This window comes from Sapajus apella, unplaced genomic scaffold, assembly GCF_009761245.1.
Source record: "Sapajus apella isolate SASKATOON/1434 unplaced genomic scaffold, GSC_monkey_1.0 scaffold225, whole genome shotgun sequence".
Taxonomy (NCBI): domain Eukaryota; kingdom Metazoa; phylum Chordata; class Mammalia; order Primates; family Cebidae; genus Sapajus; species Sapajus apella.
The window spans coordinates 105,209-130,799 of record NW_022437165.1 but is presented as its reverse complement, the minus strand read 5'-3'; the positions used below and the strand labels follow the sequence as shown (position 1 = coordinate 130,799).

General features: G+C 40.0%; 1 pseudogene; it reads left to right on the top strand.

Moving 5' to 3' along the window:
• LOC116544646 overlaps window positions 1–25,591 on the top strand; it is a 55,788-nt pseudogene that overhangs the window by 23,692 nt on the left and 6,505 nt on the right.

Sequence of the window (25,591 nt, the reverse complement as noted above, 5' to 3'; positions counted from 1 at the left end):
TTTTTTTTTTTTTCTTTTTTTCCTTCAGACCTGCCCAGCCCAGCAAGGAGGCAGCCTAGTCACTGTCGGCCTATAGCAGCTTTGCTGAGCTGCTGTGGGCTGCGCCCCGCTGCCGAGTGAACTTCCCTGCAGTCCTGTTTATATGGGTGTAGTTAGAACTGCTTTGGCGATGGTGGCCCGCCTCTGTTGGGGCGGAGTCTCTGCTGTGGCGTGTTGCCTTGGCAACGGCGGGCTGCCTCAGCAATGGCGGGTTGCCTTGGCAACGGCGGGCTGCCTCGGTAATGGCGGACGCCCCTCCCCCACAGAGCTGGACTGTCCCGGGTTCAGCTGTGCTCGCTGTGAAATTCTCAATCCAGAGTTTCTGGTTGCTGTTCTTTTATGGGGGTGGGGCCAGCCGAGCCTGATCGCCTGGCTCCCTGCCTCAGAGCCTTTTTTAAGTTGGTGTTCCAGTCGCCTGTTGAAGAGGCGCCTGGGTCTGTTTGTTTTCCCCTGCGGCCACTCACTGCGCTGGCTTAAACAGCGGCACTGAGGTTTGTGGCGCTTTTTTTTCTTTTTTTTTTTGCCCTGGAATCTACTGTCCTGGTTCTCTGCTCAGTCCCCTTTTTGAACCAGCATATGGGCGACTTCCCGTGGCTCCAATCGCCAGCCAAAAGGGCACCCGGACCGGTGTATTTTGTACGGAGAACCGCGGCTCCGGGGCGCCGACAAAGCAGCCGCGCGGGGCAGAGCAGCGGCGCTGGTCGGCGCCGGCCGGCGCTGGCCGGCACAGCAGCGCTGGCCACAACAGCCGCGCTGGCGAGCGTGGAGCACCTCTGCCCGGGAATTTCCTAGTCTGTGGGCAATAAAAACGCGGCGTCCACTCACCCTCTGCGCTTTCACTGGGAGCTGCAATCCTGAGCTGTTCCTAAACGGCCATCTTGGATCCTCCCCCCCTTTATTTCTCTTTACCCCTCGTTCAATATTTAAACAAGTGCTCGCTGCTATGACCTCCAAAATATATCCCAAAGCAAACCATTTATTCTCCTCTCCTTTGCTTAAACTATGCCCTGCACCACTGGAATGTTCCCCTTGGATTACTCCAACCGCCTTTCAGTTGCTTTCTCTTCTTCTGCTTGTCTGACGTTTTATTTTTTGTTTGCTAGCCAGAATGATAATCTAAACTTTAAATCAAATCACGTCACTTCCATATGGTTAAAAATTTTCCAGTGGCTCCCTAAAGCCATTTGAATGAAATTCAAACTCATTGTAATCTAGAAGATACTATGTAATCTGACCTTTGCTTATTTTTTAACCACATTTCTCCATCATCATCTACTTGTAGCAACACACCAAGCTCATTCTTCTTTAAAAGCTTTTGCAATTATTATTCGCCCTTCCCGAACTGTTCTTTCAGATCCTCTTGTATTTCCTTCCTCCCAACCCTCAATTTAGTTTCAGTTTGTCTTCTGTGACCACCATGACATTGCAAAGTAATATGTCCCTTCCCACTGTGGTCATTCTCTGTTGTGTTGCCATATTTTATTTTAAAAGCACTTGACACTAACTGAAACGTTTTATTCACATGTTAACTGTCTGGTCACCTGCATTATTAGAATGTATGTTTTGTGAAGACAAGGACTTTTTATGGCGTCTTCAATACTGCATGCCTAGAACAGTGCCTGCATCTAAGTCAGCAGTCATTAAATATTTATTGAATGCATCAACTATATTTTAAAAGTAGGAGTATAGCTAAAGTAATTACACAAAAGCATATTTATTAATTGAGCTATCATATCTGACTATTTGATGTCATGATGGTGAGAGTATAAGAGTCTAGAATTGATAATTTGCCTTGACTATGACTATTCCATACTCTTTTGTATCTTTTAAATTTGTTTTCCTAATTTTTATTCTTTTGACCTTTGCAGAATCTGCTAGATGATGTGGAAGAGTTTCATGAACGTGCTCAGGAGGCCGTGATGGATGAAACCCCAGATTCTTGCAAACTCCAGATGTTGAAAGGTAGGGCTCTAGTCTCTCTGTGGAACTCCCTGAATTGCCATGACTGAAGCAAGAGCTACAACAGGCTCGGTGGTTGGACGAAGTAAGACCGACCCTATCAGATCCACCATAAGTCACTTTGGATGTCACGAAGAAACTAATAGACCCTGGGGTGGGGTTGGCACCCCACCATGCTGTGGAGAAAGCAATGGCTGAACTACAAGAGCTCCTTACATTGTCTGAACAATGGGAAGAAAAGGCTAAGGTCTGCCTACAGACAAGGTGAACACATATTTTTGTGACTGTTGCCTCTTTAACAACTAAGTCAGAAGGTAGAATGGGAAGAAGGAACTTAAGGGCTGCTATTTCCTTAAATGGCTTGTTTGTTTTTTGCCTTTAGGATTTTAATGTCTAAGTAGCATTATTCAAGTTGTGTAGGTTGGAAAGGCACTTTCTGATGATCCAGGGCTTGAAGGGAGGGGGAGATTCTCCTCTCTCCCTGCTTTGGCAGGCAGCTCCTGGAGAGGTGCAGGTGGGTGGCAATGAGTACAGACAAGCTGGTGAGTTTCTTGCTGGGCGGGAATGTCTACAAGCCACACCTTCTTCAGCCCTCAGAGCACCACATCATGTCTGGACCCACGAATGGGATGACAGTGCCAGGGAGTGGGTTCTCCTGTGTCTGGCTCCAACAACTGATTTATTGTGATGACATTAAATATTTAATTAAATGTTTCGTGCCTTCCCTGGCCAATCACTAAGTGATCAAATGGGACTACATGTAGATAGTTTCAAATATGTGCAAAGTATTGTGCAGAGTACTTTGTTAGATACTTCATGTGATAGTAGTATTTTGCTTAGGGCCTATGATTAGTGATATTATAGTTAGGAACTAAGAATTATAAAGCTCATTATAGTATGTTATTAATGTTAACTGAAAGTTATGGAAAAATGTTACAGGGATTCAGAGGGGGAAGGTCAGGGTGAGCTTGGATGGTCAGCAGAGAAGCTTGAGAGAAAAACAAGAACTTAGGTAGAGCCTTGAGGAATCAGCAGGTTTGCAGAGGAAGGAGGTAAGAGAAATGCCAGAAACTGAGCTTAAGGACTATGTAGGGTGTGTTCAGGTGACAGAAAATAAGTGGATTTCCTTGGAGTGGAGGAATTACGCCGGAAAGTGTTGGGAGATGAGAATCGGGCAGGAGGAGAATGTTGAGACTGTATTAGTATCAGCACCCCATTGGACGTAGTGAGATTTAAATAAAGTGTTTATATTTGAATGTATATTAGCAAATTTGGCCGATAATTAATAGTGGCATTCTTTGTGAAAGCATTTAGCAGCTAAGATTAATATTTGTATCATTTCTGTTGTGAGAATGTGGAAACTGGGGTGCATAGAGAGATCATGTAGTTACTGAGTGACACGATTGAAATTTAAAGCATCTTCCACTTTATTTCAGTATCTCTGTGTAATTAACTACTTCACCAGCCACTTCCTTTGGATGCATTTTGATAAGAAAATCTTTAGGTGACTTAATTATCACAGCTCTGAGAAGGCTCGTGTATACTGGATATTTTGCTATCCAAATGCCAAGCAGAATACATACTAAAATTTATTCAGAGCCTTTCCTATCTGAACTATTCATATTACTCTGTGTCTTCAGATTAATGACCATTCCAGGACAAAGCTAAATAACTTTGGAATGTAAAACTATGATTTTGATATACCTGATGCAACTGGTTGTAGTCTACCAAATGAAATTTTGTTGGTAATAATAGTTAAAAACTTTCTTTTCCTGGTCGCCTATATTTAATCCGTCACCAGGTTCTGTTTTTTTTTTTTTTTTTTTTTTTCCCTGAGACGGAGTTCAGCTCTTGTTACCCAGGCTGGAGTGCAATGGCGCGATCTCGGCTCACTGCAACCTCCACCTCCTGGGTTCAAGCAATTCTCCTGCTTCAGCCTCCCAAGTAGCTGGGACTACAGGCACATGCCACCATGCCCAGCTAATTTTTGTATTTTTAGTAGAGACGGGGTTTCACCGTGTTGACCAGGATGAAATGATCTCTTGACCTCATGATCCACCCGCCTTGGCCTCCCAAAGTGCTGGGATTATAGGCGTGAGCCACCGTGCCTGGCCAGTCACCAGGTTCTGATGATTTTGCCTCCAAAATGTCTTTCATATCTGTCTCTCAAATTCATTGTCACTGACTTAGTTGTAGTCCTCTTATATTTTACCTTGATATTGGAGTTTGGTAAGTATTGAAGGAGCATCTACTACTATTTCTAAATGCTGTGGAGACAGTAGTGAACAAGGTACACAAAGGTCTCTGCTCTCAAGGGGCTACCATTCTAGGGGAGAGAGAGAGAGAGAGGAATAAATTTCAAATAATTAGTGTCATGAAAAAAGTAAAATTGGTAAAGAAATAGAGGATAATGTGATTCGTGGAAATAGTGGGAGTTAGACTCTTTTCTAACTTCTGTCAGAATTTTCTTTTTGAAACACAACCTTAATCTTGATCTCTTAGTATTGGTTATTAACTGCTTACCATTATTTTCTTGAGATCCTTTCTTTGCCTTTGGCCTTCTGTTTACCTGTAAAATAATGGTTTTCCTCTAGATTCTGGCATAGATGCCTTTGTTTCCTCACTGTACAGTCTCTCTGGAAATCGCATCTAATTTATTGGCTCCGTTTGGCTTTTTTTAATACTGAATAAGTCCTAGATCTTCGTTTAAAATGTAGATTGCTTTCATAACCATTATATGGCTGTTAGATAATTCCAGGTCATGTCCCACAGTTACCTTAAATTCTCTGTATCCAAAATTGGACTCATTAATGTCTTCCCGTATCCTCCTCTTTTATTTCTTTGTTCTTTAAATTATACCATCTTTCACTCATTGGAACAAGCAGGTTCTTTGGTAGTTAGCCTTGACTCTTCCTTTCTTTTCCTTTATCCTCAAACTCAGTCATGCCGATTTTATTTCCCTAGTGCTTCCCGTTTTCATTTTAAGTTTGCACTTGGTTATAGGTTATACTCATTCTTTTATTATTATTATTTTTTTTTCTTGAGATGGAGACTTGCTCTGTTGCTGCCCAGGTTGGGGTGTGCAGTGGCACCGTCTTGGCTCATGGCAACCTCCACTGCCCAAGGCTCAAGCAATTCTCATGCCTCAGCCTCCCGAGTAGCTAGAATTACAGGCATGTGCCACTATGCCCAGCTAATTTTCTTATTTTTAGTAGAGGTGGGGTTTCATTTTTGCAAGACTGGTCTTGAGCTCCTGACCTCAAGCAATCTGCCTGCCTCTGCCTCCCAAAGTGCTGGGATTACAGGTCTGAGCCACTGTGCCTAGCCTTTTACCCTCATCCATTCATTTTTTTTTCTTGAGACAGAGTCTCACACTGTTGCCCGGGCTGGAATGCAGTGGCATGATCTTGGCTCACTGTAACCTCCACCTCCCAGGTTCAAGTGATTTTCTTGCGTCAGCCTCCCAAGTAGCTAGGATTACAGGCACTCACCACCATGTCCAACTAATTTTTTGTGTTTTTAATAGAGACAGGGTTTCACCATGTTGACCAGGCTGGTCTCGAACTCCTGACCTCATGATCGGCCTCCCAAAGTCCTGGGATTACAGCATGAGCCACCACACCTGGCCTTACCCTCATTCCTGAAGGACCTTTTTGCATTACGTGTAAAATTACTGGTTGACAATTATTTTGTCTTAGTACTTTGGACATATCATGCTCTCTGCTGTTTTGAAAAGAATCTTTTCACTTGGACTGCTGATAGGATTGTTTCTTCTTTTTCTCTTATTCTACTCAGGCTGCTTCATAGCTAGCCTAGATCACAGCAGCAGATGCCGTCTGGTCTTACCCCTCTGTAATTCATTTTCTATACTACCAGTCGTATTTTGTTAAAATACAGGTGTAATTTTCACTCCCTTACTTAAAGCCTTCTCTCGTTTTCTGTTGCCCTCAGGATGAAGTCCAAATTCCCTAACCTGATTCATAAGGCCGCCTGTCATCTAGCCTCTTGCTTAATTATGTAGCTAGTCTTATCTCTTGCCATTCTTCCTTTTGTATTCTATGTTCAAATATGATTCTTCCTCCCAGTCCTCAAGCATCTGTGTTCTTTCTCTGCATCTTTGTGCATGTTTATTTTATTCTCCTGTGGAGCACTCTTATTTCAGCCCATCCCCTGTGTACTTCCACCAACCCTACCCTGCCCCTGGCCCCAGCTTTACTCAGAAAGGATGAGAAAGCTTAAATGCCACTTTTGGGAAGTCTTCTTTGCCTCCAAGTAAATTAGGTTCTCCATATATATATATATACACACACATATATATGTACATATATATGTATACATATATATACACCTATATATATATAGATATATATATATATACACACACATACATATATATATATATATATATATATATATATATATATTTTTTTTTTTTTTTTTCTTTTTGAGATGGAGTTTTGCTCTGTTGCCAGGCTGGAGTGCAGTGGCTCAGTCTCAGCTCACTGCAACCTCCACCTCCTGGGTTCAAATGATCCTTTTGCCTTAGCCTTCTGAGTAGCTGAGACTACAGGAGTGTGCCACCATGCCTGGCTAATTTTTGTAGTTTTAGTAGAGACGGGGTTTCACCATGTTGGCCAGGATGGTCTCGATCTCTTGACCTCATGATCCACCCAGCTTGGCCTCCCAAAGTGCTGGGACTACAGGCGTGGGCCACTGCGCCTTGCCTCTCCTACTATATATTCTAATAGTGCCTTTACTTTTCTTTGTCATTACACTAATCAAAGTGCATCATAAACTTTTTATTAATAATCTTCATAAGATTAAAAAAGTTTCCTGAGGCTGGGCACAGTGGCTCACGCCTGTAATCGCAGCATTTTGGGAGGTTGAGGAGGGTGGTTGGCTTGAGCCCAGGAGGTCGAGACCAACCTGGCCAACATTGCAAAACCACATCTCTACTAAAAATACAAAAAATTAGCTGGGCAAGGTGGTGTGCATGCCTGTAGTCCCAACTATTAGAGAGGCTGAGGCATGAGATTTATTAGAACCCAGGAGCAAGAGGTTGCAATGAACTGAGATTGTGCCACTGCACTTCAGCCTGGGTGACAGCAAGACTCAAAAAATAAATAAATGAAAGGTTTCTTGAGACAAGAACTATCACTCTTGCTCTTGAGCAATTTCCAGGACCTAGAACAGTGCCTAACACATAGTAGGATTCGTGGATGATGAATGATTCCCACTTCAGTAGCTTCTCATTGCTTTGTATAATGAAGTCCATGGCTCTCGGGACTCTGCATCTTTCTTCCTGCCAAATTCCTTTTTCCTGCCCCACTCTTTGTCCACCCATTCCCTGCCTCCAATCCTCTACATCTCCCTCTAATTGCAAACTGAACTAGGAACTGCTTTTTCAGTGTTTCTCCATGCCTCTGTTGATTATATTCCTGGTTTAACTTATTTAACTTTTCATTTGACAGAATCATACTAATTTAAGGCCTACTTCAAAGCCTTTCTCAACTCTTCTGGGCAGAATTAATCACTGCCTCCCAGAACAGTGAGTTTATAGTAATTTGGTTTTAGTTCCCAGGAGAAGTATAATTCTTATCTTTTATTGTGATTCATTGAGAATAAGGTCTATGCTTTATTCATCTGTGTGTAACTAGTGTTAATGAATTTAGTTTAAGTAGATGTATGTTGTCAGCATTAATGGATTTCTAGTGTATTGTTTTCTACATTGCTATCAAATGTGCATCTCTGGCAGCTTCAGATACTGTAGACAAGTAGAGGCAGTCTAGTGTAGTGAAAGGAGCATGGATCTGACCCTCATTCTGAATCAGTATTTCAGGTGTGTCCTTTATTACACTAACTGGCAGGGGAAAATAACTTACCTTCTTTGATTTAAAGTTTTCTTATCTGTAAAATGTTTATACTTTATTTTATTATAAACTTATGTTTATACATTTTCATATCTATAAAGCTTTCTTATCTATAAGACGGAAAAGAAAGATACAAGCTGCTTTGCCTCTCTTGTAGGATTGGGGTAAGAATTCAGGGAAATCACGTATATGAAATTCTCTACACATTCTGAAATGTTATTTAAATGTTGATTTCTCATGCATCCCACTCTGTTTTTATTGTTCTTTTAGATCACGGCACAGTGTGGCAAGTTTCGAAAGCATTGTGAATGAAGCCAAGAACATTCCAGCCTTTCTACCCAATGTGTTGTCCTTGAAAGAAGCCTAACAAAAGGCTCGAGAATGGACAGCTAAAGTGGAAGTATTCAGATAAGGAGGCTCTTGGATTATGCCACCTATCAGGTAATACCTGTTTCATAGCTTACTAAGCTATTAATCCTTTAGAATAGAATAATCATAATACAAATGTTCCCTAATGTAGATCGACTTGTGATTTTTTTTGACTTTATGATGGTGTGAAAGTGATATACATTTAGTAGAAACTCTGTGTTTTGAATTTTGAATTTTGATCTTTTGCCAGGCTAGCAATATGTGGTATGACATTCTCTCACAATGCTGGGTAGCAGCATTGAACCACAGCTGCCAGTCAGCCTTGCTGATGTAAGTGTTCTGAGCACCTTTAAGGTGGGCTAGGCTAAGGCTAGGCTAACCTGAGTTTGGTATGTTAGTTTTATTAAATACATTTTCTACTTATGATATTTTCAACTTACGATGGGGACATAACTTCATTGTGAGTCGAGGAACACATATAATTCCAGTGAAGTTTACTTACTCTTCTGTGTGATTTTATAAATCATTATAATTATTACCTCCTTAAACATTACTTTTTTTTTTTTTTTGAGATGAAGTCTTGCTCTGTGGCTAGGCTGGAGTGCAGTGGTACAATCTTGGCTCACTGCAACCTCCCACTCCCTGGTTGCCATGATTCACTTGCCTCAGCCTTCAACTAGCTGGGATTACAGGCACACACCACCACGCCCAGCTAATTTTTGTATTTTTAGTAGAGACGGGTTTCACCACATTGGCTAGGATGGTCTCGATTTCCTGACCTTGTGATCTGCCCATCTCGGCCTCCCAGTGTTGGGATTACAGGCGTGAGCCACTGTGCCTGGCCAATATTACTTGTTTTTATTGACTCCTTGCTATGAAAAATGATGGAATTAGTTATTTAACTCTTTAGCAGTACGGAATTTGTTACCTACTGTATTCTTCAAATTTTTTTTTTCCATGTGCATGAATTACTTTTAAAATAAGAGGCAGAAAAAGAAAATGCAATTAACATTTACTGAGCACGACAGTATTCTTGGTACTGTTCTATGTGTTTGGGAGCAGGCATGTAAGGGAACAGTCTAAAATTAGGACTTATGGTATAAAATGGGGTATAAAACTAGAGTCTTCCAAATATATATTTTCTAGTTGGAGAGACATATTTTACACAGGTGTAATTTAAAACAGAATGAAGTAAGTGCTAGGTAGAGATAAAAGTGTACTTGAATCTTTTTTTTTTTTTTTTTTTTTTTTGAGATGGAGTCTTGCTCTGTCACTTAGGCTGGAGTGCAGTGGTGTGATCTCAGCTCACTGCAACCTCTGCCTCCTGGGTTCAAGCAATTCTCCTGCCTCAGCTTCCCAAGTACCTAAGACTACAAGTGTTCACCACCAAGCCCAGCTAATTTTTGTATTTTAGTAAAGATGGGGTTTCACCATGTTGGCCAGGCTGGTCTTGAACTCCTGACCTCAGGGGATCGCCTGCCTCAGCCTCCCAAAGTGCTGGGATTACAGGTGTGAACCACCATGCCTGGCCTTGGTGTCAAGTTCTAATGACTTCTCTTTTGCTGTCTTCTCAGTTGGCTTTTTCTGGGACCTGCTTAGCTGCCACTGTTTCTCTTCTGTTTTGTTTTGTTTTGTTTTTTTTAATTCTTTTTTTTTTTTCTTTTTTTGAGACAGAATTTTGGTCTTGTTGCCCAGGCTGGAGTGCAGTGGCATGATCGTAGCTCATGGCAACCTCCATCTTCCAGGTTCAAGTGATTCTCCTGCCTCAGCCTCCCCAGTAGCTGAGATTACAGGTGCCTACCACCACGCCTGGCTAATTTTTTGTATTTTTAGTAAAGATGGGATTTCATTCTCTTGGCCAGGCTAATCTCAAACTCCTGACCTCAGCTGATCCACCCGCCTCAGCCTCCCAAAGTGCTGGAATTACATATGTGAACCACCACACCTGGCCAAATTATTTCTGTCTTTATCAGGACAGCTTCTGTGTTTGTTGTGTCTTTGACCTGGTTCAGGCAGTAGTTGTTGTCTTCAAATGTCTGAGAATCTTTAATTGGCTGTTTGGTTTATGATTGAAGGACTAAGTCAACAAGTATAGGTGGCTATCATGTGTTTCCTCTGTAATTTCAAAAGGCTGTTTCTCTCCCAGGCACTTCCCTTCAGTGGGAATACTGACTTGTAGGCTGTAAGTAAGTGGACAGGTTTTGTTGTTTGGCAGACTTTTCTTTAGGCTGCATGGCTTGGGAGCAGGCTATGTCTAGGCTTAGCCAGGTATTCTGTAGTCAAATGGCTATAATCAGCCACAAGAAAAATGGTAATAAATATCATATTTCTTTCTTTCTTTTTTTTTTTTACATGCCATACATTTTAATTTAAGTAACTTTTGCAGAGCCAGTTGTCCAATTGATGTTTCCCCAGGACCGCACAGTGCATGCTAATTTTTCCCAAATCCAAACCGCCCACCTTGCTGGCTCTCTGCACTTCTGCTCTGCCAGCACAAGGTCAGGGAGGTCTGCGCTGACCGCCTGACATCGGCCACACCGCGGCATCCCACTGCGAGCTCCAGTTCTGATTTCTTTAAAGTAATTCAAGAGCTGATGGGCACTTGGTAAGGAGTCTGAGTGTAGTACCCTTTAGAATATGACTTTTTCCTATCAGTCTTTACCTAACTTGGAGAACTTTTCTTCGGACTCACCTTATGAAATTTTCATAGAAACAATACATTTACTTCAAAATGCTATTTCAACAGTTTACATGACATTCTGTGATGACAATGATAAGTGAGACGGTGAGCACCGTGAACAGGCTGGGAACCAGCGTCACTGACTCTCGAGGCCGTGGGCTCAGTGGTGACAGCAGAGGGAACCCCGGGCATCACACAGGCACCAGTCAGTGTGCTTTGCGGACCGGATAGAGAACACCAACCTGCTGGTTAAGATAGCTGCTGTTCTTATTTCTTGATATGAGCTTATTTTCTATTCTACTTAGTTATTTGTTTTTATCTTGGTATTGTAGTTGCTTAATATATCATTTTAATATCTTATAGGGCTAGAGCCACTTACCATCTTTAAAAATGCATAGGATTTTTTCTTTTTTGGTGGGAGTTGGGGGAACAGAGTCTTGCTCTGTTGCCCGGGTTAGATCTTAGCTCACTGCACCTTCCTCTTCCACCTGGATTCAAGCAGTTCTCATGCCTCAGCCTCCCGAGTAGCTGAGATTATAGGTGTGCACCACTATGCCTGGGTGATTTTTGTATTTTTAGTAGAGACAAGGTGTTGCCATTTTGGCCAGGTTGGTCTTGACTCCTGGTGTCCTCCCAGAGGGCTGGGATTACAGGCATAAGCCACTGCACTCAACCAAAGATTCATAAGCTTCTTGCCTATTTATTTTTTTCATGGTTCAGTATATCTTTCAAAATGAGTTTATAGGCAAATGTGTCAGTTACTATGTGGGGAATATCCTTACACTGGAATACAATGTAGATGTTCTATAAATAATAATGATTTTATTACATGGAAAACTGAAACACTGTGAACTTGAAAGGAAAATATTTATTCTTATTTCTGTTTATATAAGATAAAATGGAGGTGTTTACCAGAACTGAAGTATTGCTTTTAGTTGGAAAAATTGTGAAAGACTTTGAAATTGGCAGAAAGATTACTCTAAGTATCCTTTCAGTGGAATATTGTATATTGTCTAGTGAACCCTCCAGGATTATCTGATTCTAGGGATGTGTGCCTCAGATTTTCTTTGGCCAGCCTATTTTGCAACTCTACCCAGTTGTTGAAAAAGAAAAAGATAGCAATGCAAATAAATTATGTTCATAGAAAGGCAATTAAATTTGTATGATTTACACATTGCAGAAAGATTCCATTTTCCTGTATGATATTAAACTCTTATTTCTATCCATTAGTAAATGTATTTTCTTATTCCTGTGTTTGTTTATTTATTTACTTATCTATCTATTTTTGAGACACAGTCTTGCTCAGTTGCCCAGGCTGGAGTGCAGTGACATGATCTCGGCTCACTGCAACCTCTCCCTCATGGGTTCAGGCAATTGTACTACCTCAGCCCCTTGAGTAGCTGGGATTACAGGCATGTGCCACTATACCTGGCTACTTTTCATATTTTTAGTAGAGATAGGGTATCATCATGTTGGCCAGGCTTGTCTTGAGCTCCTGACTTCAGGTGATCTGCCCACCTTAGCCTCCCAGAGCGCTGGGATTACAGGTGTGAGTCACCACACATGGCTTGCTAACTGCATTTATATACGTCTGTGCTTTAGATTGTCCTTTGAACTGGTTTTTATATCTGCTGTTTCTCTCATTAATTAATAAAATCATTGATGACATGTTCATTAAAAAAGGAATTTATACAAGCTTTAAAAAATAGGACATTGGAAGTTATATTAATTCAAAAAAATGGAATTACATTTAAAGAATGATATGTAATAAAAGAGCTAACACTAAACTTTGTAAGGTCTTTCAACAGTATATTGCCAGACCCCATAAGAGAACTCAAATTGTGAGAATTTACCTTGGTTTTTCAGAGTGGCAGCAACTATGCTTATTTGGAGCAGCTTGAGAGCCTGTCTGTGAAAGGATGCCCTATCCCTGTGCATCTTGAAGCACTGCTGCAAGTGGAATCACAGGTAGCAGCAGCACGAGCGTGGAGGGAACGGACTGGGCAGACCTTTCTTAAGAAGAATTCTAGCCATACGTTGTTACAGGTACGTGAGCTTCAACCTTCTCATAAGCAGCTGATAATTTAAGTAGTAATTGTATTGATGAGGGTTATTTTCAGTTTATTTGATTGCCATTATACAAGTGATTCTCATTAGGTAATATCAGATGTTGACTTGAATCTGGAGCCTTGAGCGGATTCATTTCTGGTTAATCTTGTGCTGGCCCTAGAAAAAGTAGTTGGCTTTGGACTGTTATTGGACTCTATAGTTATTGAAATCTTTTTTTTTCTTTTTGTTTGTTCTTTTTTTTTTTATTTTGTTTTTTTGAGACAGGGTCTTGCCCTGTCACCCAGACTGGAGTGCAGTGGTGCAATCTTGGCTCACTGCAATCTTTGCCTCCTGGACTCAAGTGATCCTCCCACCTCAACCTCCCAAGTATCTGGGACTACAGGTCAAGTGTACACCACCATGCCTGGCTAATTTTTTGTATTTTTGGTGGAGATAGGATTTCGCCATGTTGCCCAGGCTGTTCTCAAACTCCTTTGAGTTCAAGTGATCTGCCTGCCTCAGTCTCCCAAAGTGCTGGGAGTGGCTTACATGTGTGAGCCACCATGTCCAGCCTATTGTTGAAAGATCTTAATTCCCCAAAGCACAAATTTATGTATTCATCATCCCTTTCATCTTGAGCAGTTTAGCATAGTAGTTAAGAGCAAAGGCTTTGGAATAAGATCCTTTCAGGTTTGAGAACAGACTCCTTAATTGCTAACCCTGTGTCCTTGGGCAAGTTATTTCCTTTGAGAGTGTCAGCTTCTGTTGCTTATCATAAGTTTCTTTTGTTTATAAAATGTAGATACTAATGGCTACTACATAGGGTTGTTGTGAGGAATGAATTAGATCACATGTCTATAAATTTCTTAAAAGTGCCTGGGACACGATTGAATGCTCAGTAAATGGTTCCTTCATTATTTTTACTTTTAAGATTTTTTAAAATCCAGAGTATATGTTGTTGGTTTTATATCTGTAGGTGGTGAGCCCCTGGACTGACATGGGTGTATATGGGAGTGGCAAAAATAGGAGGAAAGAAGTGAAAGAACTAATAGAAAGAGAAAAAGAGAAGGATCTGGACCTGGGGCCTCTGAGTGATCTGGAAGAAGGATTGGAGGAAGCAAGAGATACAGCCATGGTGGTAAGAAATTACTTAGTGTCTTGAGTTTGCTTGGTGAATACAAAATTGTGTAATGATACTAGCAGACTAACTGCTTTAATATACTTTGGCTTTATGATTTTATATGTATTTCACATTAAAGATATTTATCACCAAGGTATACAAAAAGTTCACTATTCTGCTCTTTTCCCAAAATTGTCTTTTCCATACCTCTGTTCTTTATTGTTGTTTTAATTGTTGTCTACTGTTCCATCAAGTTGTTGTCTGTAGTTTGCTCAGTACAGTAAGTCCTCAATTAACAGCTTCTTGCATTGCAACTTTAAGCAAAACAATGTATAATGAAACCAATTTTACTACAGATTGAGATAAACAAGAGTTAAGTTTCTGCAGCGTATTTCTGGTCACAAAAACATCAGACTTTTAAATAAAGACCCCAAACACTTCTGACATTAAACATTGAAAAAATTTGAGCTAAACATACACTTAAAAAAGAGTAATAAAAATGAGATAATTATCCAATTTTTGGTAAATTAGTAAGTGACAGTTACATTGGCTGGGAATTGATTTTTTTTCTCATCAATGTTATAATGAAATCACACTGAACATAAAGATATTATTTGAGGACCTGCTGTAGTTTTCTAATTTTGAGCATTTTGCCTGTTACTAAGTTTCTTATTATAAGTAATAAAATGAACTTCTTTGTTTAACTTTTTCTTTTTTTTTTTTTTTTTTTTTTTTTTTCTCGCTCTGTTTGCCAGGCTGGAGTGCAGTGGTGCGATCTCGGCTCACTGCAACCTCCACCTCCCAGGTTCAAGCAACTCTCCTGCCTCAGCCTCCAGAGTAGCTGGAACCACAGGCGAACGCTATCACACCTGGTTTTTTTGTATTTTTAGTAGAGACAGAGTTTTGCAATATTGACCAGGCTTGTCTTGAACTCCTGACCTTGTGATCCACCCACCTCAGCCTCCCAAAGTGCTAGGATTACAGGCATGAGCGACCATACCTCACCACCTTTTCCTTCTTTTAAATTTCCTAGACTTGACTCTTAGGAATATAATTACTGGGTTAGAATTTAATATAAGCATTTTGTAACTCTTACTACTATTGTGCCTTTCAAAGGAATTATACCAGGTTACTGATTTTCTTCTTTTAATGAGCATTAAAATATTTGTAGTTGGTGAGAATTATGCTTTTTTGGAGGATAGGAGGAATGTGTTAAGATTATTAGGAGCCTGGGAAAGTAGAGAGAGAATAAATATGAATCTGGACAATACGTAAAAGTAGGGAATTGCATAAGATACAGCTCTTTCTGCATACAAGTGATCCTATTTTGAAGCCAGTGAAAATGATCTCTGATTAGAGAGCCTGCCTAACAAGTCAGTCTTGCTAGACAAGTAGGACTGGAAATTATTTCAAAATTGTTTCAAAACTGTTAGTAGTTTAAGAAGAAAATGCACTGACAGTATTGATAATTGATTAAACTTTTTTTGCCTTTATTTACTTTGTTAAAATCAGTTTCATAAAACTATATTGTTACAGTTGATCATCAGGTTTCCCTATTCTACTCACACATGAAGAGGACTTCTACAGAGAAATAAATTAATTTGTATAGGACTTGCACCAGGGAATGAATTATGAGGGATGTGAAACTAATACTTTATCGAGTATTTACCTTGTACAAGGTATCAGGTTAGGCACTTTTATATGTTATCTTATTTAATCCGTAAAACAGCAAAATACGGTTGGTAGTATCCCTATGTTTCAGAAAACAGAGTTTCTGAAACTGTTTCCCATATTAACAGCCTAAAAGTACAAGAGCCAGGCTTTGTGCCCAGGTTGCTTGATTTCAAGGCATCCTGTCTTTCTACTGCACCCTACAGAAGAGGCCAAAGTACTGTACTGATATACATGATCAAATATTACAGCATTTTGCCCATTGCACAGATGAGGAACGTTTGCATGGAAACTGCCAGGAGCCCCACATTTTAGGAAACTGTTTATAACTGATAACTTGGAGAAAGATCCCACAGCCTTGAGGATTTGGTATTTTGAGGGTATATTGCAGTGACTCTTTTAAATTAAATGTTTGTCTTGTACAGGTGGCAGTTTTCAAAGAACAGGAGCAAAAAGAGATTGAAGCTATGCATTCCCTCAGAGCAGCCAGCCTAGCCAAGATGACCATGGTGGACTGCATAGAAGAAATAAAATTTTGCATTTGCCGCAAGACAGCCAGTGGGTTTATGCTACAGTGTGAGCTCTGCAAAGACTGGTTCCATAACAGCTGTGTTCCTCTCCCTAAATCCACTTCCCCCCAAAAAAGGATCCAGCTGGCAAGCTAAAGAAGTAAAATTCCTTTGCCCTCTTTGTATGCAGTCTCGAAGGCCCAGGCTAGAGACTATTCTGTCACTCCTGTATCCCTTCAGAAGTTGCCTGTATGGTTGCCTGAAGGAGAGGCCCTACAGTGTTTGACAGAACGTGCTATGAGTTGGCAAGATAGAGCACAGCCAGGCTCTAGCCACAGATGAACTATCCTCTGCCCTGGCTGAACTGTGTTGAGCCAGTGTATGGTGGAACAGGCAGCTTGAGGAAAAAACTGAAAAGATCATCAGTGCAGAACTCCAAAAAGCAGCTGCCAATCCAGACGTACAGGCAAGTTCAGGATTTACACTCTTTCTATTTCATGGGAAAATATGTCTGTGTAAATAGTAAATCAAATCTGTTTTACCATTTGATTAGGAAAATAACAGTAACTTGTCAGCAATTAAATCATCCGTTGCATTCTCCTTCAGCATACACCATAGCACTTTTTTTGGGATACATACTTAGTGAAATATTTCTGGGAATATCATTCAGGTGGACTTTGGTATCATAATCAAATTTGATTTCTCCTAACTGTCGAAGAACTCTGTTAGCCACCTGGCTTATTCACTACATTTTGGTAAACTTAAGCACACCTTAAATACCCTGTTTGTTTAGCATGTCATGCTGTTCATCTTGAAATTATTTGTTGTTTAGGGACACTTACCTAGCTTCCAGCAGTCTGCTTTTAACCAGGTGGTAAGCAGTGTGTCATCTTCTCCTCGACAAACAATGGACTATGATGACGAAGAAACAGATTCTGATGAAGATATTCGAGAGACATATGGCTACAACATGAAGGTAATTATGTGGACAGGCTGTGTGGGTACATACCTGATCATTGGGTTTGTTAAAAAAAAAAAAAAAAGCTATTGAATAGCAATGTTTGAGGCCTGAAAGTGAAAGAGAAAACTAGACATCTATTTGTACTGAGTTTATAGTCAGCATTTTTTTCAAAATTCAAAAAAATACAGGTTGCTGAAACTTTTTTTTTTTTTTTTTGAAATGGAGTCTCTCTCTGTCACCCAGGCTGGAATGTAGTGGTGCAATCTCGGCTCACTACAACCTCCACCTCCTGGGTTCAAGCAATTCTTGTGCCTCAGCCCCCCATGTAGCTGAGATTACAGATGTGTGCCACCATGCCTGGCTAATTTTTATATTTTTAGTAGAGACAGGGTTTCCCCACGTTGGCCAGGCTGGTATTGAGCTCCTGACCTGAGGGGATCTGCCCACCTCAGCCTCCCAAAATGCTGGGATTACAGGTGTGAACCACTGCGCCTGGCCTGAAACAACAATTTTTAGAAAATAAAATTTTGAAAAGATCTGTATTTGTTTTCCTCATCTTATAACTCTTTATGGCATAGAGGAACTAGACAACAATGCATTAAGTTATGTAAAGCATCATGGTCAATTTCAGTGTTTTTTTTTTTTTTTTTTTCTTTGAGTAGTTAAAGTCTGTATACAGTTAAGTTTTAAGAATTCCATTCTAGGCTCGTTGTGAAGACTCATGCCTGTAATCACAACACTTTAGGGGAGACTGAGGTGGGAGAAACATTTGAGACCAGCCTGGGCAACATAGTGAAACCCCCATCTCTATAAAAAATACAAAAATTAATTGGGTGTGGTAGCATGTGCCTGTAGTCCCCGCTACTTGGGAGGCTAAAGCGGGAGGATTGCTTTCAGCGTAGGAGGCTGAGGCTGCAGTGAGCCGTGGTTGCACCAGCCTGGGCAGCAGCAGAAGACCTTGTATCAAAAGAAAAATTCCATTCTAGCTAGACTATGAGCCTTTTGCTCTGCTTTCTTGTCTGGATGGTGCTAGATAAAATGTCATATTCAGAGATGGGTAATATAATACTTGGGCCCAGGTTAGAATTTGCTGAGCTCTAGCTGCAGACACAACAAACTATTTACTGTCAATGTGATTATTCTGGTAATGACATCTAACTGGTGGTAAATAGAAGGTTTTGATGAGTTTGTTTTTTGTTGGATCCAGTTGGCCTTTTTATCACTTTGTGTCAGGGGCAAGTCCTTTGCTTTTTAACCTAGTAATAACGTGATCTAGGCGGAGACCCTGCCACATTACAGTCAATCCATTGCTTTGTTTTATATGATTCTTAGTTGCTTTGTTTAGAATCTATGCTTGTAACCTGGGAATTCCTCCTTGTCTGATATGAAATCCTGCCTCCAAAGAACAAGGGGAGATCCTTTCCCTACCCTGTCACTGTCTTTTGTCTCTTCAGCTTGCAGATTAGCTCAGTATTGCTCATTAACCTCTTCAGCATTAAAACTCCTGGGATGTAAAATGAAAACCATCCATCGTAGATGCTTGTAGATTCTTCTTCAGGAAATTATTTTTTCTCAAGATAGAAATGGATCCAGGGGAAAGACTTGAGAACCATTGCAACGTGAATTAGCTTATTCAAATAATCTTCTTAAGCACCTTGTTATCCAGAAGTTAATGACCATCTTTGTTTACAAAGTTTTATATAGGATGACTAGGAGCAGCTGACAAGGAACGCAACCCATGCCAAGCATAATTAGCGTTTTGCTTGAATACTGGAATCACCTGTTTACTGTAGTTAGAGGCCTTTGATATTTTTGGTGGTTACTTTCTAGCACATTAAGTATCAACCACTCCTCTAGAATTGCTTAACATGATGGACTTTGCTTGAAAGCAGACTTGTAACCTATGAAAACATCACGAATATTGCGTGATTTTCAGGGCTAGGGATCACAATTGTAGTTTTATATGGTTGTACGGAGTAGTCTTTTTTGGCAGAATTTATTTTAATTTTATCTTATTTTTTTTGTTATTGCATTTTAGGTTTGGGGGTACATGTGAAGAATATGCAAAATTGTTGCATATGTACACACATGACAGTGTGATTTGCTGCCTTCCTCCCCATCACCTATATCTGGCATTTCTCCCCATGCTGTCTCTCCCCAACTCCCCACTCCCCGCTGTCCCTCCCCTATTTACCCCCGACATTTTGGCAGAATTTCTATGAGATTCTTAGCTTACTGTCTGTTTTGTAGCAGGTGTTGGCAGGGTAGAAAAATAAGATTATGGATTATCTAGTGTTAGCAATGTATTTGACAGCTGGGGAGAGAAGAATGGTGTTAAGACTTAACAGTAGTTCAAGGTCAGATTTACTTTGCAGTCAAATGCTCTACCACTGAGCTGTACCCCCGCAAATGTACTTTGATGTTGATATCTTTGAATGAAAAAAAAGAAACTATACTCTTGAGCATGTTCCCATAGAGCAATAGATTATTGTATAATGAAAATTTTATTTGCCAGTTTATTTGCATTTGGTTTGGTGATTTTTCCTTTGTGTGATGCCCTCTGTTGTGACCATAAATTCATACTTAAAATACTTTGAACTTAGTATATATTTCTTGAGGAAGAGCCCCCTCTTGGTTTAGGAAGAGGAGTAGGTAATTAATTAATGAGCTAAAATCAGCCATTTTATCTTAATTATCATCCAGAAAATTATTACTCACAAGGTAGATATTTAATGAAGCAAAGTCTGTCCTTGATTTTTTGGGATTGTGTCTGTGTGGGTGAGGTTGTAGGAAACTACAAGGAGAATCATCGGAGACCTAATCAGAGCTCACTTAATATTCCAGAGACTTTAAGTGAGAAACAACCAGATTAACAAGCAGCACGGAGCTGATTTGCAAGCTGAACTTATTTTTACCCCCATCATTGTTACAATGAAATGAAAACAATGACCTGCTTTATTCAAGGACCGGCTGCTGTGCTTCCAATTGCTTAAAGTCAGTTTCCAAGAATCTACTGATGGCATTACATGAAGACTTATTATAATCTGTATATTGTCAGTCAGACGTATACTTGTATTAAGAGCAACTGGCAAGATTCTAGATTTGAAAACCCTTAGAAAGAAGTAAATGTTTTGTGTCTTTAAGCTGGCACATCTAAATTTATCCTCCCCTCCTTAACTTGTTGGTATAGGAGTTTTTCAGGTTGTAGACTATAGAAGGTACATTACTTAATAGTAATTTTTTGTAGGTTTATTATCTTCGTGGGTTGTTTTTGACTTTAACACTCTCTTTTGGCTTGAATCTGTAGTCGTTATGTTCCTGGACAGAACGAGGTCCAGCTGTTTGTTCCCACAGTCCAATGAGATGCAGACTGACTAAGAAAGAAGGGAGTTTATTTCTACAGCTGGTTATGGAGTAACTCACCAAACCAAGGCAAAGTTACAAGTCTTTTTCAATGCTTGTATTCATTTTAAACTCTGTGCCCATGTATGGGAGTGCACCTACAAGCCAGAATGTCTCATTCAAATTGTACGGAATCTTTGGGTAGGGTCCAGGCTCTGGAAAGCTTTCTCTAGAGACTTGGAAAAATTTCTTAATCTTAAGTGGGCCCTGGTACAAGGTGTGTGTAAGAATGCCTTCATAATTTTATCAGACTTTAGGGTCTGAGAAAACCCAGGTGATATCTTAATGGGTTTCTTGTCACATTTCAGCCTTTGTGCGAAGGCAGCAGTTTTTGCGGTCATTCCTGTTTAACTTACACATTCATCAGAATTATGGTAATGTGTTAGTGGAAACTTCTCTGGTTATTAATGGAGACCTTGCCTGCCACAATTACCATTTTTCTCCCCAGTTGACATTTTCTATCTTATTTAACGTCAGATATTTAATTTTAATCTCATATTTAGTATACTAGATGCTTTAACTTGAAAGCCTCCATTTTGGGACTTGTCATAAAATAAATTAAATGACTAATTCTGAATACCTCTCTTTGTTTCTTCTTCAGGACACAGCCAGTGTGAAGTCCTCTGGTAGTCTTGAACCCAATCTTTTTTGTGATGAAGAAATTCCCATCAAATCTGAGGAGGTGGTGACTCACTTGTGGACAGCGCCTTCATTTTGTGCAGAGCATGCTTCTTATTCTGCTTCTAAGAGTTGTTCTCAAGGTATTACTCCTTTAAAAAACTGTGGGGAAGATAAACCTAAAACCGGTGAGAAAAAACATTATGTTTTTCAAGACTGTGAATCCCTTTTTAGTGGAATACAATGCTTGGCCATGAAATGCTAATGGCACCTGAAAATGCTATTTTCTTTAGGAAAAGCCAGTCACCTATTTGCATTTTCTGTCATCACAACCTGAAAAGGTACATGGAATTATAGAGTCCTAATTAGAAACTTAGGGGCTGTCTAGTCCCATGCCTCAGTTCTAGAAAATTCTGGGTAGGTAGTCCTTTACCCACTATTTGGTCACTATCAGGTGTTGAGTAACTACTGCTTTTTAAGAATATTTATTCTGGTTTTGGATAACTTCAATGGTTAGAAAGTTCTTCCTTTCCTTGGAGGGTGATTTTCTCTATGATGTTTATTTTTCTCTCCCTGACCGAAAACAAGTCACATTACTTTAGGTCACAGCTCTGGAAGATGGAGGGTGTTTATCTCTTTGTAATAAAATTCAGGATTTTATGGAACTGTGTATTATTGTCTGTTCATTAGAAAGATAACCATATATATATATATATATATGGCAGCCAAAAGCTTTTTTAATTGCTTAATCTTTTGGTATACTTTAAAATGGAGAGAATCTGGTTCCCTACACCCCTTGCCACAAGATAAAGACTTAATAGCGATTAACTTTCAGGATAAAGAACCACTGTTTTTTTTTTCTTTTCTTTTTTTTTTTTGAGATGGAGTTACTCTCTTGTTGCCCAGGCTGGAGTGTGCAATGGCGAGATCTCGGCTCACTGCATCTGCACCTCCCAGATTGAAGCAATTCTCCTGCCTCAGTCTCCCGAGTAGCTGGGATTACAGGCATGCACCACCACACTCTGCAAATTTTTGCATTTTTGGTAGGGATGGAGTTTCACCATGTTGGTCAGGCTGGTTTCGAACTCCTGACCTCAAGTGATACACCCACCTTGGTCTCCCAAAGTGCTGGAATTACAGGTGTGAGCCACTGCACCCAGCTGAAAGAACCACTTTTTATTAATAACCCTAAACCATTTTTTAAGAGTAGGGCTTGGAATTGTTCATCTTTTTGTTCTGTATTTGTTTCTAATTCTGTTCACATTTTTATACTGATACAATGAATCCATATATCTGAAGTTAGTATTGGGGAATGGGGGGCTATTTTAAGTATTTACTTTGAAAACATGGTTTTCCTTAGTTCGAATTTTTTTTTGCTTTGTTTTATGGTATTTTTTTGGGAAAGGTTCCAGCACCCCAAGGAAACAACCTCGGAAGAGCCCTTTGGTGCCCCGAAGTTTGTAACCTCCAATACCGGAGTTGTCACCTGGAACTAAAGCCCAACTGGAAGAACTTATGATGGTTGGAGATCTCCTGGAAGTATCTCGGATGAGACTCAACACATATGGCAGATTTTGCTGGCCACACACTGACCCTCCAAGGACAGATTCTTACATATCATGGTGGTGTGGATTTTATGCTTATTTAAACAGTGGTTTTAAAACTAGAATGCCTGGGTTTCTTAGAGATATCAGTATCATAAATGTTAGCAAAGGGATGGCTGAGGGCAGTAACCTGGCTGGCTTACTTTCCCACTTCAGCCAAAGAAATTGTGCTATCTTGCTGTTTTCTTTCCTTCCCTTCCCCTTCCCTTTCTCTCCCTCTCTTTCATTCTTGCTGTCTTTTTTGTTGTTGAACACCAGAGATATGACTTATGATTTTGTTTATTGAGCTTTTATGTAGTATCTAAGTTGAAAAAAGGTCATTTCTGCTAAAAAGAAGGGGGCGGGAAACGGCATGATTGATAACCATCCAGTTTAGAACAGCCTCCTTAGTCCAGACTCCCATTATTGGAGGACCCAAAGTTAGGGGAGAATATACAGTGGCTATAAAAAAGAAGCACAGGGATGGTTAAACAGAAGTAGACTGGGTGGGAGAGAAAGTTCACATTCATATATCACACTTACGTAGCAGTTCCATGAGCTCATTTGATGCAATGATGTTGCCATATCCATTTGGTCCTCAACACTGTCTTGAAGAGGGATAGGTAGGGGAGGGAGAGATGGGGCAAGTATTTTACCCATTCTGCATCTGAAGAAAATAAGTATGAGAGGTAGAAAATTAAGGTCACACCTCCAGTAAAAATAGAGACCTGGATTCCAACTTTGCCATTTGACTCTTAGTATTCATTTCATTAGTTTCCTTGTTTCCATGTAATGGAATGGTAGCATGTCACCAATACAGATACATTTAGCATACTATAGTTTGTTTTTGTTTTGGAAGTCAGATCTAGGTAGCCTAATTTAGATAGTGTTTTCCAGTCTGCAAAGCATTTTCTTCTCATTCATTATCTTACCCAAATCTCTTTACAGATAAGGAAGCACAAAGTATTAAAAGGTTAAGTATCTTGTTCAATATGTAATAGAGTTAAAACACTTATAATCCAGTCTTCTTTTGGATTCTGCTGATTCTTAGGTTCCTTTCAAAGATTTTCAAGTCTCAAATCTACAGAAAAATGAATTCTCAAATGTTTTTTCTTAAGGAATTTACTAAGTTTATATTATGTTTCTTCAGTATTTCTTTCTCTGATGCCTCCTCCCATTCTTTCTGTTACTAGATACACTTTTACCATGAAAATTTTAAATGTTTATTACATTGGCACATACTTGGAGCAATATTAAAAAGCTGAAAACAAAAATGACAATTTTTTTTTCTTGATCACATGAGCTGTTTCCTGGCCCTTGGCAAAGTCACTATATATTCTTTGTAATGAGATCGGGGATACAATTTTATGTTTTTCTGACTTTAAAAAATAACCACCAATACTTTTATTGATTGGGTTAATACTTTACTAGTAATAAATTGAAGACGCTGAAAGTTACTACAAAATTTAGTACAGTTAGCTTTTTGTGTGTGTTTTCATCTTTTTTTTTCCCATTATTTTATTGCATTTTACGTTTTGGGGTACATGTGAAGAACATGCAAAATTGTTGCATAGGAACACATGTGGCAGTGTGATTTGCTGCCTTCCTCCCCATCACCTACATCTGGCATTTCTCCCCTTGCTATCTCTCCTCAGCTTCCCACCCCCCACCGTCCCTCCCCTATTTCCCCCCAACTGACCCCAGTGTGTAGTGCTCCCCTCCCTGTGTCCATGTGTTCTCATTGTTCAACACCTGCCTATGAGTGAGAACATGCGGTGTTTGATCTTCTGCTCTTCTGTCAGTTTGCTGAGAATGATGGTTTCCAGGTTCATCCATGTCCCTACAAAGGACCCAAACTCATCGTTTTTGATGGCTGCATAATATTCCATGGTGTATATGTGCCACATTTTCCCTATCCAGTCTATCGTCGATGGGCCTTTGGGTTGGTCCCAGGTCTTTGCTATTGTAAACAGTGCTGCAATGAACATTCGTGTGCACGTGTCCTTATAGTAGAACGATTTGTAATCCTTTGGATATATACCCAGTAATGGGATTGCTGGGTCAAATGGAATTTCTATTTCTAGGTCCTTGAGGAATCGCCACACTGTCTTCCACAATGGTTGAACTAATTTACACTCCCACCAACAGTGTAAAAGTGTTCCTATTTCTCCACATCCTCTCCAGCATCTGTTGTCTCCAGATTTTTTAATGATCACCATTCTAACTGGCGTGAGTTGGTATCTCAATGTAGTTTTGATTTGCATTTCTCTGATGACCAGTGATGATGAGCATTTTTTCATATGTTTGTTGGCCTCACGTATGTCTTCTTTTGTAAAGTGTCTGTTCATATCCTTTGCCCACTTTTGAATGGGCTTGTTAGTTTTTTTTTCTTGTAAATCTGCTTTAGTTCTTTGTAAATTTTGGATATCAGCCCTTTGTCAGATGGGTAAACTGCAAAAATTTTTTCCCAATCTGTTGGTTGCCGATTCACTCTAATGATTGTTTCTTTTGCTGTGCAGAAGCTGTGGAGTTTGATTAGGTCCCATTTGTCTATTTTGGCTTTTGTTGTCAATGCTTTTGGTGTTTTGGTCATGAAGTCCTTGCCTACACCTACGTCCTGAATGGTTTTACCTAGATTTTCTTCTAGGGTTTTTATGGTGTTAGGTCTTATGTTTAAGTCTTTAATCCACCTGGAGTTAATTTTAGTGTAAGGTGTCAGGAAGGGGTCCAGTTTCTGCTTTCTGCACATGGCTAGCCAGCT